Below are 25,013 nucleotides of genomic sequence, written 5' to 3'. Positions count from 1 at the left end.
CGTAATTCCCTTCAGAAGATTTAGGGTACGTTTTAGAGCAGGAAGAACGAAGACTAGTAGTTTAAATATTTACTCCGAAAGAAGGCAGTGTTTATAAAAAAAACATATAAAGATGTTACAATATGAGACAATTGAAAATATGTACAAGGTAAGTATAAAAATAACGGTGGTTAAATGAGAAATTTGACACTTACATGTGTTCAGGACATTGCAGGCAACCAGGCTAGTGGGTGGAGTTCCCATATGTCCTAGTTCATCAGGGATAGCAGTCAGGGCTCCTCAGGTAAAACTAACTGCTGGGGGCCTGGCAGAAACTTATAAACCGCAGCCCATGACATCACCAACAGGGCTGGTTTACCCAGATCCTCCTCTCTCCTCAGCCTTACCAAATTTAACACAAATTTGCATAAGGCTCGTATCTCCGCTCCAGAACATGTCAGAATCCCAGCACACCCCTCATTCATCTTCTTTTACCATTGGCTTTCTATTGGTACTAAATTCGGGCTCGTTGTGACACCCGGTTCCGGAGAAATCTGTACTCTGTCCCTGTTGGAACTAGAGGCTCATGCTTACAGAGGCTGACAGACCCGCCGATGGACGTTAGCAATATGTATTTATTATTTGCCTAGCCCAAGTCGGTGGCCCAGAAGCTTATCATATTAGAACAAAGACCCTCATGGATTTTGGAGAACTTCTATACCAGTTCTAGCTGGTACAGATGGGAGGGGGATGAGTAAGTTGCCCAGAGCCTGGAATTTACAGCCAGAGCAATAAAACCTCTTCTACACATACACATCTCAGAAACACAGAGGAAAGGGGGGTTTCAGCCCACAGCGTGGGCTGGCACGAGAAACTAAAACTTATATTATACAGTATCCTCACAGGGGCCAATTATTTTTAGAGCATTATATGGGACCCATTCTGTAAGGAGTATTATATGGGGCCCATTCTGTAAGGAGTATTATATGGGGCCCATTCTGTATGGAGCAATATATGGGACTCAGTATACTGTATGGGGCCGATCATATACTGTATGGAGCGTTATATGAGGCCCATTATATATGGAGCAATAGATGGGGCCCATAATATACTGTATGGAGAATATGTGGCTCACTATACTGTGTGGAGCATTATATGGGGTCAGTTCCTTATGGAGCAATGTATGTGGCTCATTCTGTATGGAGTACTCTGTGGTGCCCATTATACTGTATGGAGCATTATATGAGGCTCATTATTCTCTATGGAGCATTATATTGGGCTCATTATTCTGTTTGGAGCAACATATGGGGCTCATTATTCTATATAGAGGACTATGTGGTGCCAATTATACTTTATGGAGCACTATATGGGGCCATTATACTGTATGGGGCAATATATGGAGCTCATTATTCTGTTTGGAGCAATATATGGGGCTCATTATTCTGTATAGAGGACTATGTGGTGCCAATTATACTGTATGGAGCACTATATGGGGCCATTATACTGTATGGGGCAATATATGGAGCTCATTATTCTGTTTGGAGCAATATATGGGGCTCATTATTCTGTATAGAGGACTATGTGGTGCCAATTATACTGTATGGAGCACTATATGGGGCCATAATATTGTATGGGGCAATATATGGAGCTCGTTATTCTGTTTGGAGCAATATATGGGGCCATTATACTGTATGGGGCAATATATGGAGCTCGTTATTCTGTTTGGAGCAATATATGGGGCTCATTATTCTGTATAGAGGTCTATACTGTCCGGTTTCTGAGCTAATGTAGAATAGATATCACTCATGTAATGTAAGAAGTAAGTGAAATCTTTGGCATTGTATTATACCTATATTTCTCTGCCGTATCCGTGCATTATGAATTGTGATATGTGTTAAAGGGGCCCACCGGGACTCTTTCGCCCAGGGCTCATGAAAACCTGGAGCCGGCCCTGGCCACAATACTGTATGAGCCAAACGTGGCTCTGCAAATATTCTCTGGTGAAATCAGGATCTCCCGTCATCGGGAAAGTATGAGCTGGTCATGTGGGTTACACAAGTCTCTCCAGCACTCGGTTTTCTCTTTGCGGCACATGCGCTGTACTCAGGGTCATGAAGCACATGACACCTCTATCTCTGTCAGCTACTGGGCGCGCTGCACTCTTCTCACGATGCTGCGTGCCGCCTGACCCTGCCAAGACTGAAGCGCCGCCAACCACAGGCGCCCTGCTTCTCTGCCGGGGTGCTGCACCCGAACTCTCTCTGACAGCATGCACACAGTACTCACTCGCCCGGAACGTTTCACACCGCACTCCATGTTGATCAACGGACACCCTGCACGTCTCTCCTCACAGTCTCTGTCAGCGGTGGTGCTTGAGTGCGGGGCTGCACCATACAGATGCTTCGGGACCGCCACACTCACTGATCCCTGCGGCTGGCGGCGAGATACAACATATGTTGATCTGTGCGTGGCTGGTGCTCCCAGGACGGAGCACTTCTCTCCCCGGCTGCTGCTGAACACACCTGACTCTGCACGCTCTGCAGCGCTCTCTCCCTCTGGATTGCTGCCGGGCACACTGCTCCCCTCAGGGCGGCGGTCCTCTTCAGAAGGTAGGGCCAGCACCGGTACTCTGTTGTGGGGAGGGTAAGTGGAGCACGATGCTCACCTCTGTTCGCGCTACCCTGGGTTGGCGCCAAACTGCTCTGCTGCGCTCACTTTCCCCTTTTATCTCCCCACCCCTCTCGGTCAGGAGGAAGTTCTCCCTCACTCCAGCTTCTCCCAGGCAACAGAGGAAAGTCCGCCTCACTAAAGCTTCCCCCCGGAAACAGAGGATGCAGCCTTTTCAGTACCGGACCCGGCACACAGCTACCCGCGCTCTGGTCGTCCTCCTTCCACTCCCCCTCTTCTGTAACTCACCATTCCACGGGCGAGAGTTCCTCAGGCTCCTTTATGTCCTCCTGAAGTGGGACAGATGCCCACAGGTTTCGCATCCATTTCTGCCTCTTTTGCACTACATTTTGCCAGGAGAACTTGGCCTGTGCACCTTGAGGTTCCTCTTGAATTTGCTCGTCAGGAGTACTCAGAACTTCAGGTTGAGTGGGCGAGGATGGGGACGGGCCCAAATCTGATGGAGCAGTCATTTCAGGAGCCTGTTCCTCTTCTGAGTCAACATGTGGATAAACCGGTGACCGCCTGCTGCCGCCAGAAGTTGGACCGTTATTTGTGGGACCCCATGTGGGGACATTCCTCCGGCCATTGCCGGACCCTAAGGACACAATAAGTTTAATTACTGGACTGTTGTTACATTGCAATTTCTCCTTTTCAATGTAAGTGTTTTCTCCCTGCGAGGAGCTCCTCTATTGTCCCAATTAATTTCTTAATTTGTTAACCCTTGCTCTGCCTCCCTTGTGTCACTGCATGCCGCCAACTGCAGACACGGCCAAAAACTGATGAAAATTGGTCTGTGACATGGACACCATAGATCCAGTCCACCGGGGGCTGAGCACTGCTGTTTCCTTCCACTCCGTGGGGATCAGATTGTGACCTCCTGGCTACAGAATAACACTCTGTCCGGCACCACCAGCATTGCCAGGCTTCCAACAAATCCCAAGAAGTGCCAGCATGTGGCTCCGGAGCGGCGCTCTGACTTCTGCTGGTACAAGGCGCCATCTGCTGCTTCTCATGTGCATTGTCCCAGCAGATCTCAATCCAATCTCTATTTGTGTACAAGACGCAAAAAACACACGGATGCTTGAGAAAGCGCGCTCACCGAAATACTGACTACTGCAGGTGTGAACAGGCTGCAAAATGGGATCACATCACAAACCGGCGCATCCACTAGAGATGGCGGAACAACAAATCTAAGGAAAATACAATATCGTGCAAAATCTCACAGGATTGTACACAGTGACCTCCACAGTGCCCCCATAACAACAGCGACCTCCACAGTGCCCCCATAACAGTGACCTCCACAGTGCCCCCCATAACAACAGCGACCTCCACAGTGCCCCCCATAAAAATAGCGACCTCCAGTGCCCCCATAAAAACAGCGACTTCCACAGTGCCCCCATAACAACAGCGACCTCCACAGTGCCCCCATAACAACAGCGACCTCCACAGTGCCCCCATAACAGTGACCTCCACAGTGCCCCCCATAACAACAGCGACCTCCACAGTGTCCCCATAACAACAGCGACCTCCACAGTGCCCCCATAACAACAGCAACCTCCACAGTGTCCCCATAACAACAGCGACCTCCACAGTGCCCCCATAACAACAGCGACCTCCACAGTGCCCCCCATAACAACAGCGACCTCCACAGTGTCCCCATAACAACAGCGATCTCCACAGTGCCCCCCATAAAAATAGCGACCTCCAGTGCCCCCATAAAAACAGCGACTTCCACAGTGCCCCCATAACAACAGCGACCTCCACAGTGCCCCCATAACAACAGCGACCTCCACAGTGCCCCCATAACAGTGACCTCCACAGTGCCCCCCATAACAACAGCGACCTCCACAGTGTCCCCATAACAACAGCGACCTCCACAGTGCCCCCATAACAACAGCGACCTCCACAGTGCCCCCATAACAACAGCAACCTCCACAGTGCCCCATAACAACAGCAACCTCCACAGTGCCCCCCATAACAGCGACCTCCACAGTGCCCCCCATAACAACAATGACCTCCACAGTGCCCCATAACAGCGACCTCCACAGTGCCCCCCATAACAACAGCGACTTCTACAGTGCCCCCCATAACAACAATGACCTCCACAGTGCCCCCATAACAACAGCGACCTCCACAGTGCCCCCATAACAACAGCAACCTCCACAGTGCCCCCATAACAACAGCGACCTCCACAGTGCCCCCATAACAGTGACCTCCACAGTGCCCCCATAACAACAGCGACCTCCACAGTGCCCCCATAACAACAGCGACCTCCACAGTGCCCCCATAACAGTGACCTCCACAGTGCCCCCCATAACAACAGCGACCTCCACAGTGTCCCCATAACAACAGCGACCTCCACAGTGCCCCATAACAACAGCAACCTCCACAGTGCCCCATAACAACAGCAACCTCCACAGTGCCCCCCATAACAGCGACCTCCACAGTGCCCCCCATAACAACAATGACCTCCACAGTGCCCCATAACAGCGACCTCCACAGTGCCCCCCATAACAACAGCGACTTCTACAGTGCCCCCCATAACAACAATGACCTCCACAGTGCCCCCATAACAACAGCGACCTCCACAGTGCCCCCATAACAACAGCAACCTCCACAGTGCCCCCATAACAACAGCAACCTGCACAGTGCCCCCATAACAGTGACCTCCATAGTGCCCCCATAACAACAGTGACCTCCACAGTGCCCCCATAACAACAGCGACCTCCACAGTGCCCCCATAACAGTGACCTCCACAGTGCCCCCCATAACAACAGCGACTTCTACAGTGCCCCCCATAACAACAATGACCTCCACAGTGCCCCCATAACAACAGCGACCTCCACAGTGCCCCCATAACAACAGCAACCTCCACAGTGCCCCCATAACAACAGCAACCTCCACAGTGCCCCCATAACAGTGACCTCCACAGTGCCCCCCATAACAACAGCGACTTCTACAGTGCCCCCCATAACAACAGTGACCTCCACAGTGCCCCCATAACAACAGCGACCTCCACAGTGCCCCCATAACAACAGCAACCTCCACAGTGCCCCCCATAACAACAATGACCTCCACAGTGCCCCCCATAACAACAATGACCTCCACAGTGCCCCCCATAACAAAAGCGACCTCCACAGTGCCCCCATAACAGTGACCTCCACAGTGCCCCCCATAACAACAGCGACCTCCACAGTGTCCCCATAACAACAGCGACCTCCACAGTGCCCCCATAACAACAGCAACCTCCACAGTGCCCCCCATAACAACAATGACCTCCACAGTGCCCCCCATAACAACAATGACCTCCACAGTGCCCCCCATAACAAAAGCGACCTCCACAGTGCCCCCATAACAGTGACCTCCACAGTGTCCCCATAACAACAGCAACCTCCACAGTGCCCCCATAACAACAGCGACCTCCACAGTGCCCCCCATAACAACAGCGACTTATACTGTGCCCCCCATAACAGTGACCTCCAGAGTGCCCCATAACAACAGCGACCTCCACAGTGCCCCCCATAACAACAGCAACCTCCACAGTGCCCCATAACAACAGAGACCTCTACAGTGCCCCCCATAACAGCGACCTCCACAGTGTCCCATAACAACAGCGACCTCCACAGTGCCCCCATAACAGTGACCTCCAGAGTGCCCCATAACAACAGCGACCTCCACAGTGCCCCCCATAACAACAGCAACCTCCACAGTGCCCCATAACAACAGAGACCTCTACAGTGCCCCCCATAACAGCGACCTCCACAGTGTCCCATAACAACAGCGACCTCCACAGTGCCCCCATAACAGTGACCTCCACAGTGCCCCATAACAGCGACCTCCACAGTGCCCCCATAACAGCGACCTCCACAGTGCCCCCATAACAGCGACCTCCACAAGGCCCCCATAACAACAGTGACCTCCACAGTGCCCCCCATAACAACAGCGACCTCCACAGTGCCCTCCATAACAACAGCAACCTCCACAGTGCCCCCCATAACAGCGACCTCCACAGTGCCCCCCATAACAACAATGACCTCCACAGTGCCCCCCATAACAGCGACCTCCACAGTGCCCCCATAACAACAGCGACCTCCACAGTGCCACCATAACAGCGACCACCACTGACCAAACCGCTGCACGACCAGCTCTCCCCTCACCTACTGTATTCTCACCCATCCCTTGTAGATTGTGAGCCCTCGCGGGCAGGGTCCTCTCTCCTACTGTATCCTCACCCATCCCTTGTAGATTGTGAGCCCTCGCGGGCAGGGTCCTCTCTCCTCCTGTATCCTCACCCATCCCTTGTAGATTGTGAGCCCTCGCGGGCAGGGTCCTCTCTCCTCCTGTATTCTCACCCATCCCTTGTAGATTGTGAGCCCTCGCGGGCAGGGTCCTCTCTCCTCCTGTATTCTCACCCATCCCTTGTAGATTGTGAGCCCTCGCGGGCAGGGTCCTCTCTCCTCCTGTATTCTCACCCATCCCTTGTAGATTGTCAGCCCTCGCGGGCAGGGTCCTCTCTCCTCCTGTACCAGTTGTGACTTGTATTGTTTAAGATTATTGTACTTGTTTGTATTATGTATACCCCTCCTCACTTGTAAAGCTCCATGGAAGGGGGACTGTGGAGAGACGGGACACTGAGGAGCAGCGACGAGAGGTGAGTACGTCATTTTTTTTTTTTAGTGAAGCAGCAGCATTATATGGGGCATCTATGGGGCCATAACTGCATGGAGCATTATATGGGGCATCTATGGGGCCATAACAGCATGGAGCATTATATGGGGCATCTATGGGGCCATAACTGCATGGAGCATTATATGGAGCATCTATGGGGCCATAACTGCATGGAGCATTATATGGGGCATCTATGGGGCCATAAAGAACTGCATGGAGCATTATATGGGGCATCTATGGGGCCATAAAGAACTGCATGGAGCATTATATGGGGCATCTAAGGGGTCATAACTGCATGGAGCATTATATGGGGCATCTATGGGGCCATAACTGCATGGAGCATTATATGGGGCATCTATGGGGCCATAACTGCATGGAGCAATATATGGGGCATCTATGGGGCCATAAAGAACTGCATGGAGCATTATATGGGGCATCTATGGGAACATAACTGCATGGAGCATTATATGGGGCATCTATGGGGCCATAACTGCATGGAGCATTATATGGGGCATCTATGGGGCCATAACTGCATGGAGCATTATATGGGGCATCTATGGGGCCATAACTGCATGGAGCATTATATGGGGCATCTATGGGGCCATAACTGCATGGAGCATTATATGGAGCATATATGGGGCCATAACTGCATGGAGCAATATATGGGGCATCTATGGGGCCATAACTGCATGGAGCATTATATGGGGCATCTATGGGGCCATAACTGCATGGAGCATTATATGGGGCATCTATGGGGCCATAACTGCATGGAGCAATATATGGGGCATCTATGGGGCCATAAAGAACTGCATGGAGCATTATATGGGGCATCTATGGGGACATAACTGCATGGAGCATTATATGGGGCATCTATGGGGCCATAACTGCATGGAGCAATATATGGGGCATCTATGGGGCCATAACTGCATGGAGCATTATATGGGGCATCTATGGGGCCATAAAGAACTGCATGGAGCATTATATGGGGCATCTATGGGGACATAACTGCATGGAGCATTATATGGGGCATCTATGGGGCCATAACTGCATGGAGCATTATATGGGGCATCTATGGGGCCATAAAGAACTGCATGGAGCATTATATGGGGCATCTATGGGAACATAACTGCATGGAGCATTATATGGGGCATCTATGGGGCCATAACTGCATGGAGCATTATATGGGGCATCTATGGGGCCATAACTGCATGGAGCAATATATGGGGCATCTATGGGGCCATAAAGAACTGCATGGAGCATTATATGGGGCATCTATGGGGACATAACTGCATGGAGCATTATATGGGGCATCTATGGGGCCATAACTGCATGGAGCAATATATGGGGCATCTATGGGGCCATAACTGCATGGAGCATTATATGGGGCATCTATGGGGCCATAACTGCATGGAGCATTATATGGGGCATCTATGGGGCCATAAAGAACTGCATGGAGCATTATATGGGGCATCTATGGGGCCATAAAGAACTGCATGGAGCATTATATGGGGCATCTATGGGGCCATAAAGAACTGCATGGAGCATTATATGGGGCATCTATGGGGCCATAAAGAACTGCATGGAGCATTATATGGGGCATCTATGGGAACATAACTGCATGGAGCATTATATGGGGCATCTAAGGGGCCATAACTGCATGGAGCAATATATGGGGCATCTATGGGGCCATAACTGCATGGAGCATTATATGGGGCATCTATGGGGACATAACTGCATGGAGCATTATATGGGGCATCTATGGGGCCATAACTGCATGGAGCAATATATGGGGCATCTATGGGGCCATAACTGCATGGAGCATTATATGGGGCATCTATGGGGCCATAAAGAACTGCATGGAGCATTATATGGGGCATCTATGGGGCCATAAAGAACTGCATGGAGCATTATATGGGGCATCTAAGGGGCCATAACTGCATGGAGCATTATATGGGGCATCTATGGGGCCATAACTGCATGGAGCAATATATGGGGCATCTATGGGGCCATAACTGCATGGAGCAATATATGGGGCATCTATGGGGCCATAAAGAACTGCATGGAGCATTATATGGGGCATCTATGGGGACATAACTGCATGGAGCATTATATGGGGCATCTATGGGGCCATAACTGCATGGAGCAATATATGGGGCATCTATGGGGCCATAACTGCATGGAGCATTATATGGGGCATCTATGGGGCCATAACTGCATGGAGCATTATATGGGGCATCTATGGGGCCATAACTGCATGGAGCATTATATGGGGCATCTATGGGGCCATAACTGCATGGAGCATTATATGGAGCATCTATGGGGCCATAACTGCATGGAGCAATATATGGGGCATCTATGGGGCCATAACTGCATGGAGCATTATATGGGGCATCTATGGGGCCATAACTGCATGGAGCATTATATGGGGCATCTATGGGGCCATAACTGCATGGAGCAATATATGGGGCATCTATGGGGCCATAAAGAACTGCATGGAGCATTATATGGGGCATCTATGGGGACATAACTGCATGGAGCATTATATGGGGCATCTATGGGGCCATAACTGCATGGAGCAATATATGGGGCATCTATGGGGCCATAACTGCATGGAGCATTATATGGGGCATCTATGGGGCCATAAAGAACTGCATGGAGCATTATATGGGGCATCTATGGGGCCATAACTGCATGGAGCATTATATGGGGCATCTATGGGGCCATAACTGCATGGAGCATTATATGGGGCATCTATGGGGCCATAACTGCATGGAGCATTATATGGGGCATCTATGGGGCCATAACTGCATGGAGCAATATATGGGGCATCTATGGGGCCATAAAGAACTGCATGGAGCATTATATGGGGCATCTATGGGGCCATAACTGCATGGAGCATTATATGGGGCATATATGGGGCCATAACTGCATGGAGCAATATATGGGGCATCTATGGGGCCATAACTGCATGGAGCATTATATGGGGCATCTATGGGGCCATAACTGCATGGAGCAATATATGGGGCATCTATGGGGCCATAACTGCATGGAGCATTATATGGGGCATCTATGGGGCCATAACTGCATGGAGCATTATATGGGGCATCTATGGGGCCATAACTGCATGGAGCATTATATGGGGCATCTATGGGGCCATAACTGCATGGAGCATTATATGGAGCATCTATGGGGCCATAACTGCATGGAGCAATATATGGGGCATCTATGGGGCCATAACTGCATGGAGCATTATATGGGGCATCTATGGGGCCATAACTGCATGGAGCATTATATGGGGCATCTATGGGGCCATAACTGCATGGAGCAATATATGGGGCATCTATGGGGCCATAAAGAACTGCATGGAGCATTATATGGGGCATCTATGGGGACATAACTGCATGGAGCATTATATGGGGCATCTATGGGGCCATAACTGCATGGAGCAATATATGGGGCATCTATGGGGCCATAACTGCATGGAGCATTATATGGGGCATCTATGGGGCCATAAAGAACTGCATGGAGCATTATATGGGGCATCTATGGGGCCATAACTGCATGGAGCATTATATGGGGCATCTATGGGGCCATAACTGCATGGAGCATTATATGGGGCATCTATGGGGCCATAACTGCATGGAGCATTATATGGGGCATCTATGGGGCCATAACTGCATGGAGCAATATATGGGGCATCTATGGGGCCATAAAGAACTGCATGGAGCATTATATGGGGCATCTATGGAGCCATAACTGCATGGAGCATTATATGGGGCATCTATGGGGCCATAAAGAACTGCATGGAGCATTATATGGGGCATCTATGGGGCCATAACTGCATGGAGCATTATATGGGGCATCTATGGGGCCATAACTGTATGGAGCAATATATGGGGCATCTATGGGGCCATAACTGCATGGAGCATTATATGGGGCATCTATGGGGACATAACTGCATGGAGCAATATATGGGGCATCTATGGGGCCATAAAGAACTGCATGGAGCATTATATGGGGCATCTATGGGGACATAACTGCAAGGAGCATTATATGGGGCATATATGGGGCATCTATGGGGCCATAACTGCATGGAGCAATATATGGGGCATCTATGGGGCCATAACTGCATGGAGCATTATATGGGGCATATATGGGGCATCTATGGGGCCATAACTGCATGGAGCATTATATGGGGCATCTATGGGGCCATAAAGAACTGCATGGAGCATTATATGGGGCATCTATGGGGCCATAACTGCATGGAGCATTATATGGGGCATATATGGGGCATCTATGGGGCCATAACTGCATGGAGCATTATATGGGGCATCTATGGGGCCATAAAGAACTGCATGGAGCATTATATGGGGCATCTATGGGAACATAACTGCATGGAGCATTATATGGGGCATCTATGGGGCCATAACTGTATGGAGCATTATATGGGGCATCTATGGGGCCATAAAGAACTGCATGGAGCATTATATGGGGCATCTATGGGGCCATAAAGAACTGCATGGAGCATTATATGGGGCACATTGTTATATGGAGCATCTTATTGGGGCCATAATCAGTATTTGTGCAGCATTATATGGGACATATTTTCATATGGAGCATCTTATGGGGCCCATCATAAATTTTATGGAGCATTATATGGGGCCATAATCCACATTTGTGGAGCATTATATGGGGCAAATGTCTCTATGGAGCATCTTATGGGGCCATAATCAGCATTTGTGCAGCATTATGTGGGGCGTATTTTGTATGGAGCATTATATGGGGCATATTTTAATATGGAGCATTATATGGGGCCCATCATGAACTGTATGGAGCATTATATGGGGCTCCTGATTCAATATGGATATTCAAAAACACTCAACCTACTGATGTCTCAATTAATTTTACTTTTATTGGTATCTATTTTTATTTTTGACATTTACCGGTAGCTGCTGCATTTCCCACCTTAGGCTTATACTCGAGTCATTAAGTTTTCCCAGTTTTTTTGTTGCAATATTAGGGGTCTCGGCTTATACTCGGGTATATACGGTAGTTTTCTTCTGGTTGGTTGGCAGTGCCCATGTGCTGCGGAAGGTCTCTCGGATTCTCAGATGATCTTGGCGGCCTTTCTCTGTTGGTGAGAACAGCACGAGGTCATCCGCATACAGCAGAAGTGTCACCTGGGTGTCATGGAGGGAGAGTCCTGGTACTGAGGAGGACTCTAGGGCCACCGCCAGCTCATTGATGTAGATGTTAAAGAGCGGCGGACTGAGGCTGTAGCCCTGTCTCACTCCTCGGCTCTGTTGGAAATAGGCCGTCCTCCTTCCGTTCACCTTCACACTGCAACTGTTCTCAGTGTAGGAGCTCTCTCTCTCTCTCTCTTTCTCTCTTTTTTTTCTCTCTCTTTCTCTCTCTTTCTCTGTCTCTCTATTTCTCTCTTTCTCTCTCTCTATTTCTCTCTTTTCTCTCTTTTACTCTCTCTTCCTCTCTCTTTTTTCTTTCTTTTTCTCTCTTTCTCTCTTTCTCTCTCTATCTTTCTCTCTATTTCTCTGTTTTCTCTCTTTAACTCTCTCTCTTTCTCTTTCTCTGTCTCTTTCTCGCTCTCTTTCTCGCTTTCTCTCTGTCTCTAACTCTCTCTTTCTCTATTTCTCTTTTACTCTCTTTCTCTTTTCTCTCTCTTTCTCTCTCTATCGTTCTCTCTCTTTCTCTGTCTCTCTATTTCTCTCTTTCTCTCTCTCTATCTTTCTCTCTCTTTCTCTCTCTCTATTTCTCTCTCTTTTCACTCTTTAACTCTCTCTCTTTCTCTCTTTTACTCTCTCTTCCTCTCTCTCTTTCTCTCTCTTTCTCTCTTTTACTCTTTCTCTCTTTTTTTCTCTTTTTCTCTCTCTCTTTCTCTGTCTCTCTATTTCTCTCTTTCTCTGTCTCTCTATTTCTCTCTATCTTTCTCTCTTTCTCTCTCTTTCTCTCTCTTTTCTCTCTCTATCTTTCTCTCTCTTTCTCTCTCTTTCTCTCTCTTTTCTCTCTTTAACTCTCTCTCTCTTTCTCTTTCTCTCTTTTTTTCTCTCTCTTTCTCTCTCTTTCTCTCTCTCTCTCTTTCTGTCTCTCTTTCTTTCTCTCTTTCTCACTTTCTCTCTTTCTCTCTCTCTTTCTCTCACTTTCTCTCTTTCTCTCTCTTTCTCTTTCTCTCTTTCTTTCTCTTTCTTACTCTCTCTTTCTCTCTTTTACTCTCTTTCTCTCTTTTTTTCTCTCTGACTCTCTCTCTCTTTCTCTTTCTCTCTGACTCTCTCTTTCTCTCTCTCTTTCTCTCTTTTCTCTCTTTCTCTAACTCTCTCTTTCTCTCTTTTTTTCTCTTTTTCTCTTTCTTTCTATCTTTATCTCTCTTTCTCTCTGACTCTCTCTTTCTCTCTCTCTTTCTCTCTAATTCTCTCTTTCTCTCTTTAACTCTCTCTCTCTCTTTCTCTCTCTTTCTCTCTCTTTCTCTCTCTCTGTCTCTTTCTCTGTCTCTCTCTCTTTTTCTCTCTCATTCTCTCTAACTCTCTCTTTAACTCTCTCTCTTTCTCTCTCTCTTTCTCTCTCTCTTTCTCTCTATCTCTCTCTTTTGACGGCGCGGCCCCTGTGGCCACTTGATGTCCCAGCATCGACGCACTGGTCAATGGTTGTGCGTATACAAACCCCGGCACCGCGGCATTCTCCGCACATTATGGGTGTATCTGGTCACTGTCTTATCAGGTTCCCCAGTGAAAGTCAGAGGAAAACATGAAGAACTGCGGAAAAGTCCTGTGAAGGGTGAGGCTTATCCTCTGCAGCGCTGGGACCTGCGGGTGGGAGAGGCGGGATCATGGCGGCTGCACAGGGGCCGAGAATATTAATCCTGTGGGTTTACTAAGTAGTAAACATTGTGTTCTGTTCCCTGCTGCTCACACCGCTGAGGGTTTGTTACAATGTATCAGTGTAGTTTGATGTGCTGTATTTAGCCATTTACTGAAGCGTCAATGTGGGCTTATAGGGCCGACTCTCAGCTTTAGGGCCCATTCACACTGGCGAGTAGCCAGCGTATAACTGTGACGAGTGCTGTGACGTTTCATCAGGCAGGGTGATACCGCGCAGCAGTGCGGATCAGCGTTCACGTCGCTGCATGCTGCTATTGACAGTGAGCACCCATACAAGTCTATAAGTGAGTTCAAAACACCGGACTGCACTCAGGTGCCATCTGAGCGCAGTCCGATAGACGCTGACTCACACAATGGAGAATGTGGAGAAATTAAATTCTCCATCTTCTGGGCACCTGTGATCAGACTCTCGCATGCAAGAGAATTGGGTCGCAATAAAGTGACCCTCGGATCACATCTTGCAGCAGAGTTTGAGTCAAGAGTCATTGACTTATAACATACAATTCTCTTGCATGACAGGATCATCGGATGCTACTCGCCAGTATGAGCGAGCCCTTAATCTCAGGGCATTCACATACTAATCAGAGGATGGATTTAGGAATTACAGATCAAAAGTAAGTGGACAATTATCTCAAGAGCTCTTTAATAGGCTCTTCCCTTGTTAATCTACCATTAATTAAGCAGTTAAAAGGTCTGGAGCTGACTCCAGGTGCAGCATTTGCATTTGGAAGCTGTTGCTGTGAACGCACAACATGTGGACAAAGGAGCTCTCAGTGGAAGATAAACAGACAATCATTAGGCTGAAAAAAAGGTAGAAATCCATCAGAGAGATTCTGCAAATAAATAACGCACTGGGAACTCTAAAAGGCCTGGACATCTGCAGCGCCCCAGGGTCCTGGTCGTTGCAGTAATGTCATTCTTCCACCAGGGGGAGCGATGTTACGTCTGAAGGCAATAAAGGAGATCTTCTTACCAGGTATCACAAACCATACACGACACTTCACACTCCAGCCCACCAGGGGGAGCTATGCTCCTATTACTAGGACACTCCTGACAATTAGGTAAAACTGGTGGTCTGGGTAGGAAGTTAGACAGAAGCTGACTGGGCTTCATCCAGGCAGCACCTGTCAGAGAGGGAGGAAGAACATCTAAGAGCTGCAGACAGAGGGGTCCCTGACAGGGGTGGGATCCTGTCAGAGGCCTAGACAGAAGGCCACGGAGCTGACCCTGCCCGACCGACATGCGGCAGCATCCTAAGAAAGAGACATTAGAAGAGAATTGTATTGCGGAAGGTGAGAAACGAAGTCATAGCAAAAGGAGAGGAAACCAGAAGGAGTTCTGCCCTGCAAAAGGCTGCCTCCTTTCTGAGGCGCAGGATCCGGTAGCCGGAACACCGAGGGAGTATCGTCTCCAAGCTTTGCTCCAGAGACCGGCAGGACAGTTATTTCCATATTAGCTGCCCAACCCATACCCAGGAGGCACGGTGGCAACTTGTGGGGGCCGGGGCGTGCTAGAGTCCCTGTAAAAAGCCTCAGGCCACCAGTCATACGGGTTTGTCCTATCCATTCCATCAGGGGGACAGAGAGAAAGAGAAATAACATCTAGAACACCAAAATCAGTTGTGAGGACCTTACCGAGTTGCTCAGCAGGGAGGGACTACAACACACAGGCGCTATTAGGAAGGCTACTGATTTCCACCTGGATAAGGGGACTCTGGATGTGCCTTCAGACCGGCTGGACTCTGCCTACCCTGTGGTCTGTACTCTGGACTGTGGATGCTGAAGCCATCAGTAAAAAGGTAAAGAGACTGCAACCTTGTGTCCTCGTTATTCACTGCGCCTCTCACCATCCACCATCTACACCTCTGGGAAGCCCTGGGGACATACTTCACCTGTGGGAAGGTATACCATCTATCTGCCATCACATCACCCCAGTGCACCCCTAAGCAGCATCAGTCACCCTGACCGAATACCACAGGTGGCGTCACGAACATTATCCCTTTAAAGACCTTTCCCCCATTTACAACGGACGTCCCTAGGGCCACGGACCGGGTCAGCCGCCGTGACATCCCCCTTGAGAACCAAAGAGCCCGGTACCGAGTACCCCACTGCCCTACTGGGGGTGCTCCACATCCGCGAAAGACATCAGTGGTGGATGATCCCAGAATCCTTCCCCTGGTGAGGAAAAACCCTTCACAACATCCCTCCAAGTGAAGAACAATCTTTTGGAGGTCAAGGTCTCAGCATCTGAGTCTACCATAAAGAGAAGACGTCATGAGAGCAAATACCGAGGGGTCACCATAAGGTGAAAGGTATTAATCAGTCGGAAAATAGGCAAGATTAGACTTTGCCAAAAAACATTTACAGAACCCACCCAGTTCTGGAATTACAAAACTAAGATCAACTTGTACCAGAATAATGGTAGAAGAAGAAAGTCTGGAGAAGTCCTGGAGCAGCTCGTGATCCTCGGCACATCCTCGGCATGCATGGCTTCCAATGGCACCTGGTCACTAGAAGTTATTGATGATGTGACTGAGGAGAGATGAATCCTGTGTGTACAGTGACAGACGTTCTGCTCAGATCCATCCAAATGCAGCAAGGATGATTGGACGACTCTTCACAGAACAGATGGACAATGGCCCACAACATCCTTAGAAAGCAAAGTGGGATATTCTGCAATGGCCGACTCATCACCAGATCTCTCCCCCATCAAGCTGCATTTCACAGGCAGAAGATAAAACTGAAGGCCGAAAGAGCCACAGACAAGCGGGAACTGAAATCACTGCAGTAAAGGCCTGGAAAGCCTTAGGCCATGTTCACACGTTGCGGATTTTACCGCGGATCCGCGGCGTTTTTGACACTGCGGATCTGCAGCAGTTTCCCATGCAGTTTACAGCACCATGTAAACCTATGGAAAACCCAATCCGCTGTGCACATGCTGCGAAAAAAAATAGACTTGCATTGAGTCAGGCACATCCGCAGCAAAACTGCTGACATGAAAAAGATCTGCTGATTAGCTGCGGGGGAAATGATGAAGATCGGGAGGGAAGTGTGTGGGCGGAGACTGTGTGTATGGGTGTGTGTGGGCGGGGTCTGCGGGCTGTCGGTGGTCTGCTAGGGCTGTCGGGTGTCTGTGCGGGGCTGCTGGGGGTCTGTTGGGGCAGTCAGAGGTCTGTGCAGGGCTGTCGGGGGTCTGCCGGGGGTCTGTGTCGGGGCAGTTGGGGGTCTGTGCCAGGGCTGTCGGGGGTCTGTCGGGTCCGTCAGGGGTCTGTGCCGGGGCAGTTGGGGGTCTGTGCAGGGCTGTCGGGGGTCTGCCGGGTCCATCGAGGGTCTGTGCCTGGGCAGTTGGGGGTCTGTGCCAGGGCTGTCGAGGGTCTGTGCGGGGCTGTCGGGGGTCTGTGCGGAGCTGTCGGGGGTCTGCTGGGGCAGTCGGGTCTGTGCGGGGCAGTTGGGGGTCTGCCGGTGCTGTTGGGGGTCAGTGTGGGGCTGCCGGGGGTCTGCTGGGGGCTGTCGGGGGTCTGCCAGGGCTGTTGGGGGTCTGTGCCGGGGCTGTCAGGGGTCTGTGTGGGGCAGTTGGGGGTCTGCCGGGGCTGCTGGGGCTCTGTGTGGGGCTGCTGGGGGTCTGCTGGGGGCTGTCGGGGCTGTTGGGGGTCTGTGCCGGGGCTGTCGGGGGTCTGTGTGGGGCTATCGGGAGTCTGCTGGGGCTCTGTGCGGGGCTGTCGGGGGTCTGTGCCGGGGCTGTCGGGGGTCTGTGCGGGGCTGTTGGGGCTCTGTGCGGGGCTGTCGGGGGTCTGTGCCGGGGCTGTCGGGGGTCTGTACGGGGCTGTTGGGGCTCTGTGCGGGGCTGTCGGGGGTCTGTGCCGGGGCTGTCGGGGGTCTGTGCGGGGCTGTCGGGGGGCTGTCGGGGGTCTGTGCCGGGGCTGTCGGGGGTCTGTACGGGGCTGTTGGGGCTCTGTGCGGGGCTGTCGGGGGTCTGTACGGGGCTGTTGGGGCTCTGTGCGGGGCTGTCGGGGGTCTGTGCCGGGGCTGTCGGGGGTCTGTGCCGGGCTGTCGGGGGTCTGTACGGGGCTGTTGGGGCTCTGTGCGGGGCTGTCGGGGGTCTGTACGGGGCTGTTGGGGCTCTGTGCGGGGCTGTCGGGGGTCTGTACGGGGCTGTTGGGGCTCTGTGCGGGGCTGTCGGGGGTCTGTGCGGGGCTGTCGGGAGTCTGCCGAGGCTGTCGTGGGTCTGTGCGGGGCTGCCGGGGGACTGCCGGGGCTGTCGGGGGTCTATGTGGGGCTGCCGGGGGTCTGCCAGGGCTGTCGGGGGTCTGTGCAGGGGTGTCGGGGGTCTGTGCGGAGCTGTCGGGAGTCTGCCAGGGCTTTCGGGGGTCTGTGCGGGGCTGCCGGGGGTCTGTGCGGGGCTGCCGGTGCGTCTGCGGGGCTGTCGGGGTCTGCCGGGGCTGTGCACGGGGGGTCTTTGGGTGTGTGCGTGCAGGCGTCGTCCGATGGGACAGTAGTAGTCCCATCATCTGGCTAATGTGTTGGATGTAAAAAAACCAACACATCCAGTACATCCAGTACATCCAACATCGCAGCCCATCCCAGTCCCCCACCTCCACCTTGTGGCTTCTGGGTCGGAGTGGAGCGCTCTGCCCTTTACTGATCCAGCCTCCGGCCCGTCCATCCGGCCCAGCAAGAGTCGCTCTCATCTCATCAGTCCATAAAACCTTGGAGAAGTCTTCAGATATTTCTTGGCCCAGTCTGACATTTTATCTTATGTTTCTTGCTCACAGGTGGTCGTTTTCAGCCTTCCTTACCTCGGCCGTGTCCCGGAGTATCGCACACCTTGTGCTTTTTGTTACTCCAGTAACGTTGCAGCTCTGAAATATGTTAGTCAACCAAATAAAAAACTATATGTGTGGTCGTGTATCTGTTTAAATACATAACACCTATAGATATGAAACAACAACCAATGATTTAAGAATATACATTGTATTATAAACACAATAATAACAGTTTAAAATTCAGGAAAGGACCACCAGGTGGCAGCAGAATGCAGGTTATCATACAAGGGCATGTCAATAAATGTGGAATAATTAATTTCTTAAGGAAATCAGATAATGTAACGAGCATGGAAATCTCACCATAAATGATCAAAAATGGAGGTAATTTTGCTTATATTGCACTGTTCACATTTCATAGTATATTCCATATGGAAAAGTAATAGATAAAGTGAACATAGTGCATGTGGCAGAATTGATATTACAAATAAGTACTCAAAAAATAAATACAGTCACAAAAAAGTCAAATGTACCCAGAAAAGTCTAAATAAATAAATAAATAATGAATAATAAACTACCTCTAAAGTGCACCAAATAAATCACATTGCACTGCGTGTTAGTAATTCAATATAAAGTGCATATGTCAGGAAAGTGTCCATTTAAAGTGAACTATATAGATAAATAGATAATATACCTCCACAAATAGATATAATAAAGGCCGTGCACAGTAAATAAAGGAGGGAACCAAGGATATAAAGTGAAACAGTTACCAAGTACCCCAGAATGTATCCTGTGAATGTTTCCGTGGTCAGACAGACCCTGATGACGAGCCCGCACGGCCCAACACCCCAACACGTGCCCTTGTATGATACCCTGCATTCTACTGCCACCTGGGGGCCTTTCCTGAATTTTAAGCCCTGAAATATGGCAAAACTGGGGGCAAATGGCATCTTGGCAGCTTCACGCTTGATTTTCCTCAATTCATGGGCAGTTATTTTGCGCCTTTTTTGCCCAACACGCTTCTTGCGACCCTGTTGGCTATTTGCCATGAATCGCTTGATTGTTCGGTGATCACGCTTCAAAAGTTTGGCAATTTCAACACAGCTGCATCCCTCTGCAAGACATCTCACAATTGTGGGCTTTTCAGAGCCGTCAAATCTCTCTTCTGACCCATTTTGCCAAAGGAAAGGAAGTTGCCTAATAATTGTGTGTAATGGAGTGTGGGTTGGACAAATGTAAAAGAGGAGGTTGGACAAGAAATGACATCACAATTTTTTTGTTTTTGCTCAATAATACATCTTTATTTAGCTTTAAAAAAAATGCATATAAAAACGCATCAAAAAACGCACCAAGAACGCGCAAAAAATGCATCAAAAACGCACCTGCATTTTCTGCCAAGAGATGCGGAATCCACACAAAAAATTCCAGAGGCAAATCCGCAACGTGTGCACATGGCCTTCCACTGGAGGAGACCAGAGATGGTGACTTCTATGCAGCAATGGTGACCTGGGCGACATAGATGTCACCATCATTGGTTTCCTCCAGTGTAAAGCTTTACAGCAATGACGGCCTGAAGTCTGGAGGCCAAAGACTCACACCGGAGACCAGCGATGGTGACAGCCATGACCTCCAGACTTCAGCCTATAATTACTGCAAAGCCTCAGACCGAAGGACACCAGTGATGGCGACATCCATGGTCTCCAGATTTCAGGCCGTCATTGCTACAAAGCCTCACACCAGAGGAGACCAGCGATGGTGACAGCCATAGCCTCCAGACTTCAGGTCGTCATTGCTGCAAAGCCTCACACCAGAGGAGACCAGCGATGGCGACATCCATGGTCTCCAGATTTCAGGCCGTCATTGCTGCAAAGCCTCACACCAGAGGAGACCAGCGATGGTGACAGCCATAGCCTCCAGATTTCAGGCCGTCATTGCTGCAAAGCCTCACACCGAAGGACACCAGTGATGGCGACAGCCATAGCCTCCAGACTTCAGGTCGTCATTGCTGCAAAGCCTCACACCAGAGGAGACCAGCGATGGTGACAGCCATGACCTCCAGACTTCAGCCTATAATTACTGCAAAGCCTCAGACCGAAGGACACCAGTGATGGCGACATCCATGGTCTCCAGATTTCAGGCCGTCATTGCTACAAAGCCTCACACCAGAGGAGACCAGCGATGGTGACAGCCATAGCCTCCAGACTTCAGGTCGTCATTGCTGCAAAGCCTCACACCAGAGGAGACCAGCGATGGCGACATCCATGGTCTCCAGATTTCAGGCCGTCATTGCTGCAAAGCCTCACACCAGAGGAGACCAGCGATGGTGACAGCCATAGCCTCCAGATTTCAGGCCGTCATTGTTGCAGAGCCTCACACCGAAGGACACCAGTGATGGCGACGTCCATGACCTCCAGATTTCAGGCCATCATTTCTGCAAAGCCTCACACCAGAGGAGACCAGCGATGGTGACAGCCATAGCCTCCAGATTTCAGGCTGTCATTGCTGTTGAGCCTAACACCGAAGGACACCAGTGATGGCGACGTTCATGACCTCCAGACTTCAGGTCGTCATTGCTGCAGAGCCCCACACCGGAGGAGACCAACAATGGTGACGGCCACGGCCTCCAGACTTCAGGTCGTTAATGCTGCAAAGAATTCTCTACAGAGGATTCAAAATGGACATTTTATTCCTAAAAGCTTTTTTGGGGGGCATAGTCTCGAAGTATGAAACAAAGATGGGGCAATATTTGGAAATGTCTAAGGACGGGTGGCGCTGACCAGGTCTGGTTCACGCTCTGTTGACTTTTTTATACAATTCACTCTTTGAAATGTACAAAGGAAATGTTGTAAAAGAGAGAACATTATGTCAGCGGGAGGAGGACATTCCAGGGAAGGCTGATGTGAGGGACAGAAGAGCCATGTTATGGGCTAAACACCACAGTAACAAGTGACTGCACACACTGTGGCGGTGAACCCTCTCCTCATACACGAACCCCCGCTTATAAACTGTTTACAAAGCAAGCAAAGAAATGCAACTTCACTGCCTGAGCAGGACTGAGCAGGAGCGCGAGTGTGAAAGACACCACAAGGTGAAGACATCTCCTCCGAGAGGTCAATGCCTGGAGGCTGCACTGACAGCCCTGCAGATATGAGGTGCATGTACACAGCTCAAAAAAATAAAGGGAACACTAAAATCCCACATCCTAGATATCACTGAATGATATATTCCAGTTGTAAATCTTTATTCATTACATGGTGGAATGTGTTCAGAACAATAAAGCCATGTGCACACGTTCAGTATTTTTCGCGGTTTTTTTGGCGTTTTTTCGCTATAAAAACGTGATAAAAACGCGAAAAAAAACGCTAACCTATGCCTCCCATTATTTTCAGGGTATTCTGCATTTTTTGTGCAAATGTTGCATTTTTTTCCGCGAAAAAATTGCATTGCGGTAAAAAAAGCAACATGTTCATTAAATTTGCGGAATTGCGGGGATTCCGCACACCTAGGAATGCATTGATCTGCTTACTTCCCGCACGGGGCTGTGCCCACCATGCGGGAAGTAAGCAGATCATGTGCGGTTGGCACCCAGGGTGGAGGAGAGTAGACTCTCCTCCACGGACTGGGCACCATATAAGTGGTAAAAAAAAAAGAATTAAAATAAAAAAATAGTCATATACTCACCTTCGATGGCCCCCGGAGTCTTCCCGCCTCTCAGCGGTGCACGCTGCCAATTCCGTTCCTATAGATGGTGTGGTGAAGGATCTGCGATGACGTCGCGGTCTTGTGATTGGTCGCGAGACCGGTCATGTGACCGCTCACGTGACCGCGATGTCATCGAAGGTCCTGCACATACCATCTATAGGAACGGACGCCGCTGAGATCGGCTGTCTGCAGGTGAGTATAACCATTTTTTTAATTATTTTTTAAACATTCTATCTTTTACTATTGATGCGGCATAGGCTGCATCTATAGTAAAAAGTTAGTCACACTTGTCAAACACTGTTTGACAAGTGTCACCAACCTGTAGGTCAGTTTTCCAAGCGATGCTACAGATCGCTTGGAAAACTTTAGCATTCTGCAAGCTAATTTCGCTTGCAAAATGCTAAAAAAAACGGGGAAAAAACGCAAAAAAAAAATGCGGATTTCTTGCAGAAAATTTCCGGTTTTCTTCAGGAAATTTCTGCAAGAAATCCTGACGTGTGCACATACCCTAAAACCTAAAAATTATCAACGTAAATCACAACTAATATCCCACGGAGGTCTGGAGTTGGAATGATGCTCAAAATCAAAGTGGAAAATGAAGTTACAGACTGATCCAACTTCAGTGGAAATGCCTCAAGACAAGGAAAAGATGCTCAGTAGTGTGTGTGGCCTCCACGTGCCTGTATGACCTCCCTACAATGCCTGGGCATGCTCCTGATGAGGCGGCGGGTGGTCTCCTGAGGGATCTCCTCCCAGACCTGGACTAAGCATCCGCCAACTCCTGGACAGTATGTGGTGCAACGTGACGGTGGATGGAGCGAGACATGATGTCCCAGATGTGTTCATTCGGATTCAGGTCTGGCAGAGGGCGGCTAGTCCATAGCTTCAATGCCTTCATCTTGCAGGAACTGCTGACACACTCCAGCCACATGAGGTCTGGCATTGTCCTGCATTAGGAGGAACCCAGGGCCAACCGCACCAACATATGGTCTCACAAGGGGTCTGAGGATCTCATCTCAGTACCTAATGGCAGTCAGGCTACCTCTGGCGAGCACATGGAGGGCTGTGCGGCTCTTCATAGAAATGCCACCCCACAAAATTACTGACCCACTGCCAAACCGGTCATGCTGAAGGATGTTACTGGCAGCAGATCACTCTCCACGGAGTCTCCACTCCTTTATTGAGGGGGTCTTGATAATTGCCAATAATTTCCACCTGTTGTTTATTCCATTTACACAACAGCATGTGATATTGATTATCGATCAGCGCTGCTTCCTAAGTGGACAGTGTGATTTCACAGGAGTTTGATTTACTTGGAGTTAGATTCTGTTGTTTAACCCCTTCACCCCCAAGGGTGGTTTGCACGTTAATGACCGGGCCAATTTTTACAATTCTGACCACTGTCCCTTTATGAGGCTATAACTCTGGAACGCTTTGACGGATCTTGGCGATTCTGACATTGTTTTCTCGTGACATATTGTAGTTCATGTTAGTGGTAAAATTTATTCGATATAACTTGCGTTTATTTGTGAAAAAAATGGAAATTTGGCGAAAATTTTGAAAATTTTGCAATTTTCCAACTTTGAATTTTTATGCCCTTAAATCACAGACATATGTCACGCAAAATACTTAATAAGTAACATTTCCCACATGTCTACTTTACATCAGTACAATTTTGGAACCAAAATTTTTTTTTGTGACGGAGTTATAAGGGTTAAAAGTTGACCAGCAATTTCTCATTTTTACAACACCATTTTTTTTTAGGGACCACATCTCATTTGAAGTCATTTTGAGGGGTCTATATGATAGAAAATACCCAAGTGTGACACCATTCTAAAAACTGCACCCCTCAAGGTGCTCAAAACCACATTCAAGAAGTTTATTAACCCTTCAGGTGTTTCACAGGAATTTTTGGAATGTTTAAATAAAAATGAACATTTAACTTTTTTTCACACACAATTTATTTCAGCTCCAATTTGTTTTATTTTCCCAAGGGTAACAGGAGAAAATGGACCCCCAAAGTTGTTGTACAATTTGTCCTGAGTACGCTGATACCCCATATGTGAGGGTAAACCACTGTTTGGGCGCATGGCAGAGCTTGGAAGGGAAGGAGCGCCATTTGACTTTTCAATGCAAAATTGACTGGAATTGAGATGGGACGCCATGTTGCGTTTGGAGAGCCCCTGATGTGCCTAAACACTGAAACCCCCTACAAGTGACACCATTTTGGAAAGTAGACCCCCTAAGGAACTTATCTAGATGTGTGGTGAGCACTTTGACCCACCAAGTGCTTCACAGAAGTTTATAATGCAGAGCCGTAAAAATAAAAAATCATATTTTTTCAC

The sequence above is a fragment of the Ranitomeya variabilis genome, chromosome 5, assembly GCF_051348905.1.
Source record: "Ranitomeya variabilis isolate aRanVar5 chromosome 5, aRanVar5.hap1, whole genome shotgun sequence".
In the NCBI taxonomy this organism is placed as follows: Eukaryota; Metazoa; Chordata; class Amphibia; order Anura; family Dendrobatidae; genus Ranitomeya; species Ranitomeya variabilis.
The sequence above is the reverse complement of the archived record's forward strand: the minus strand, read 5'-3'. Positions refer to the sequence as shown.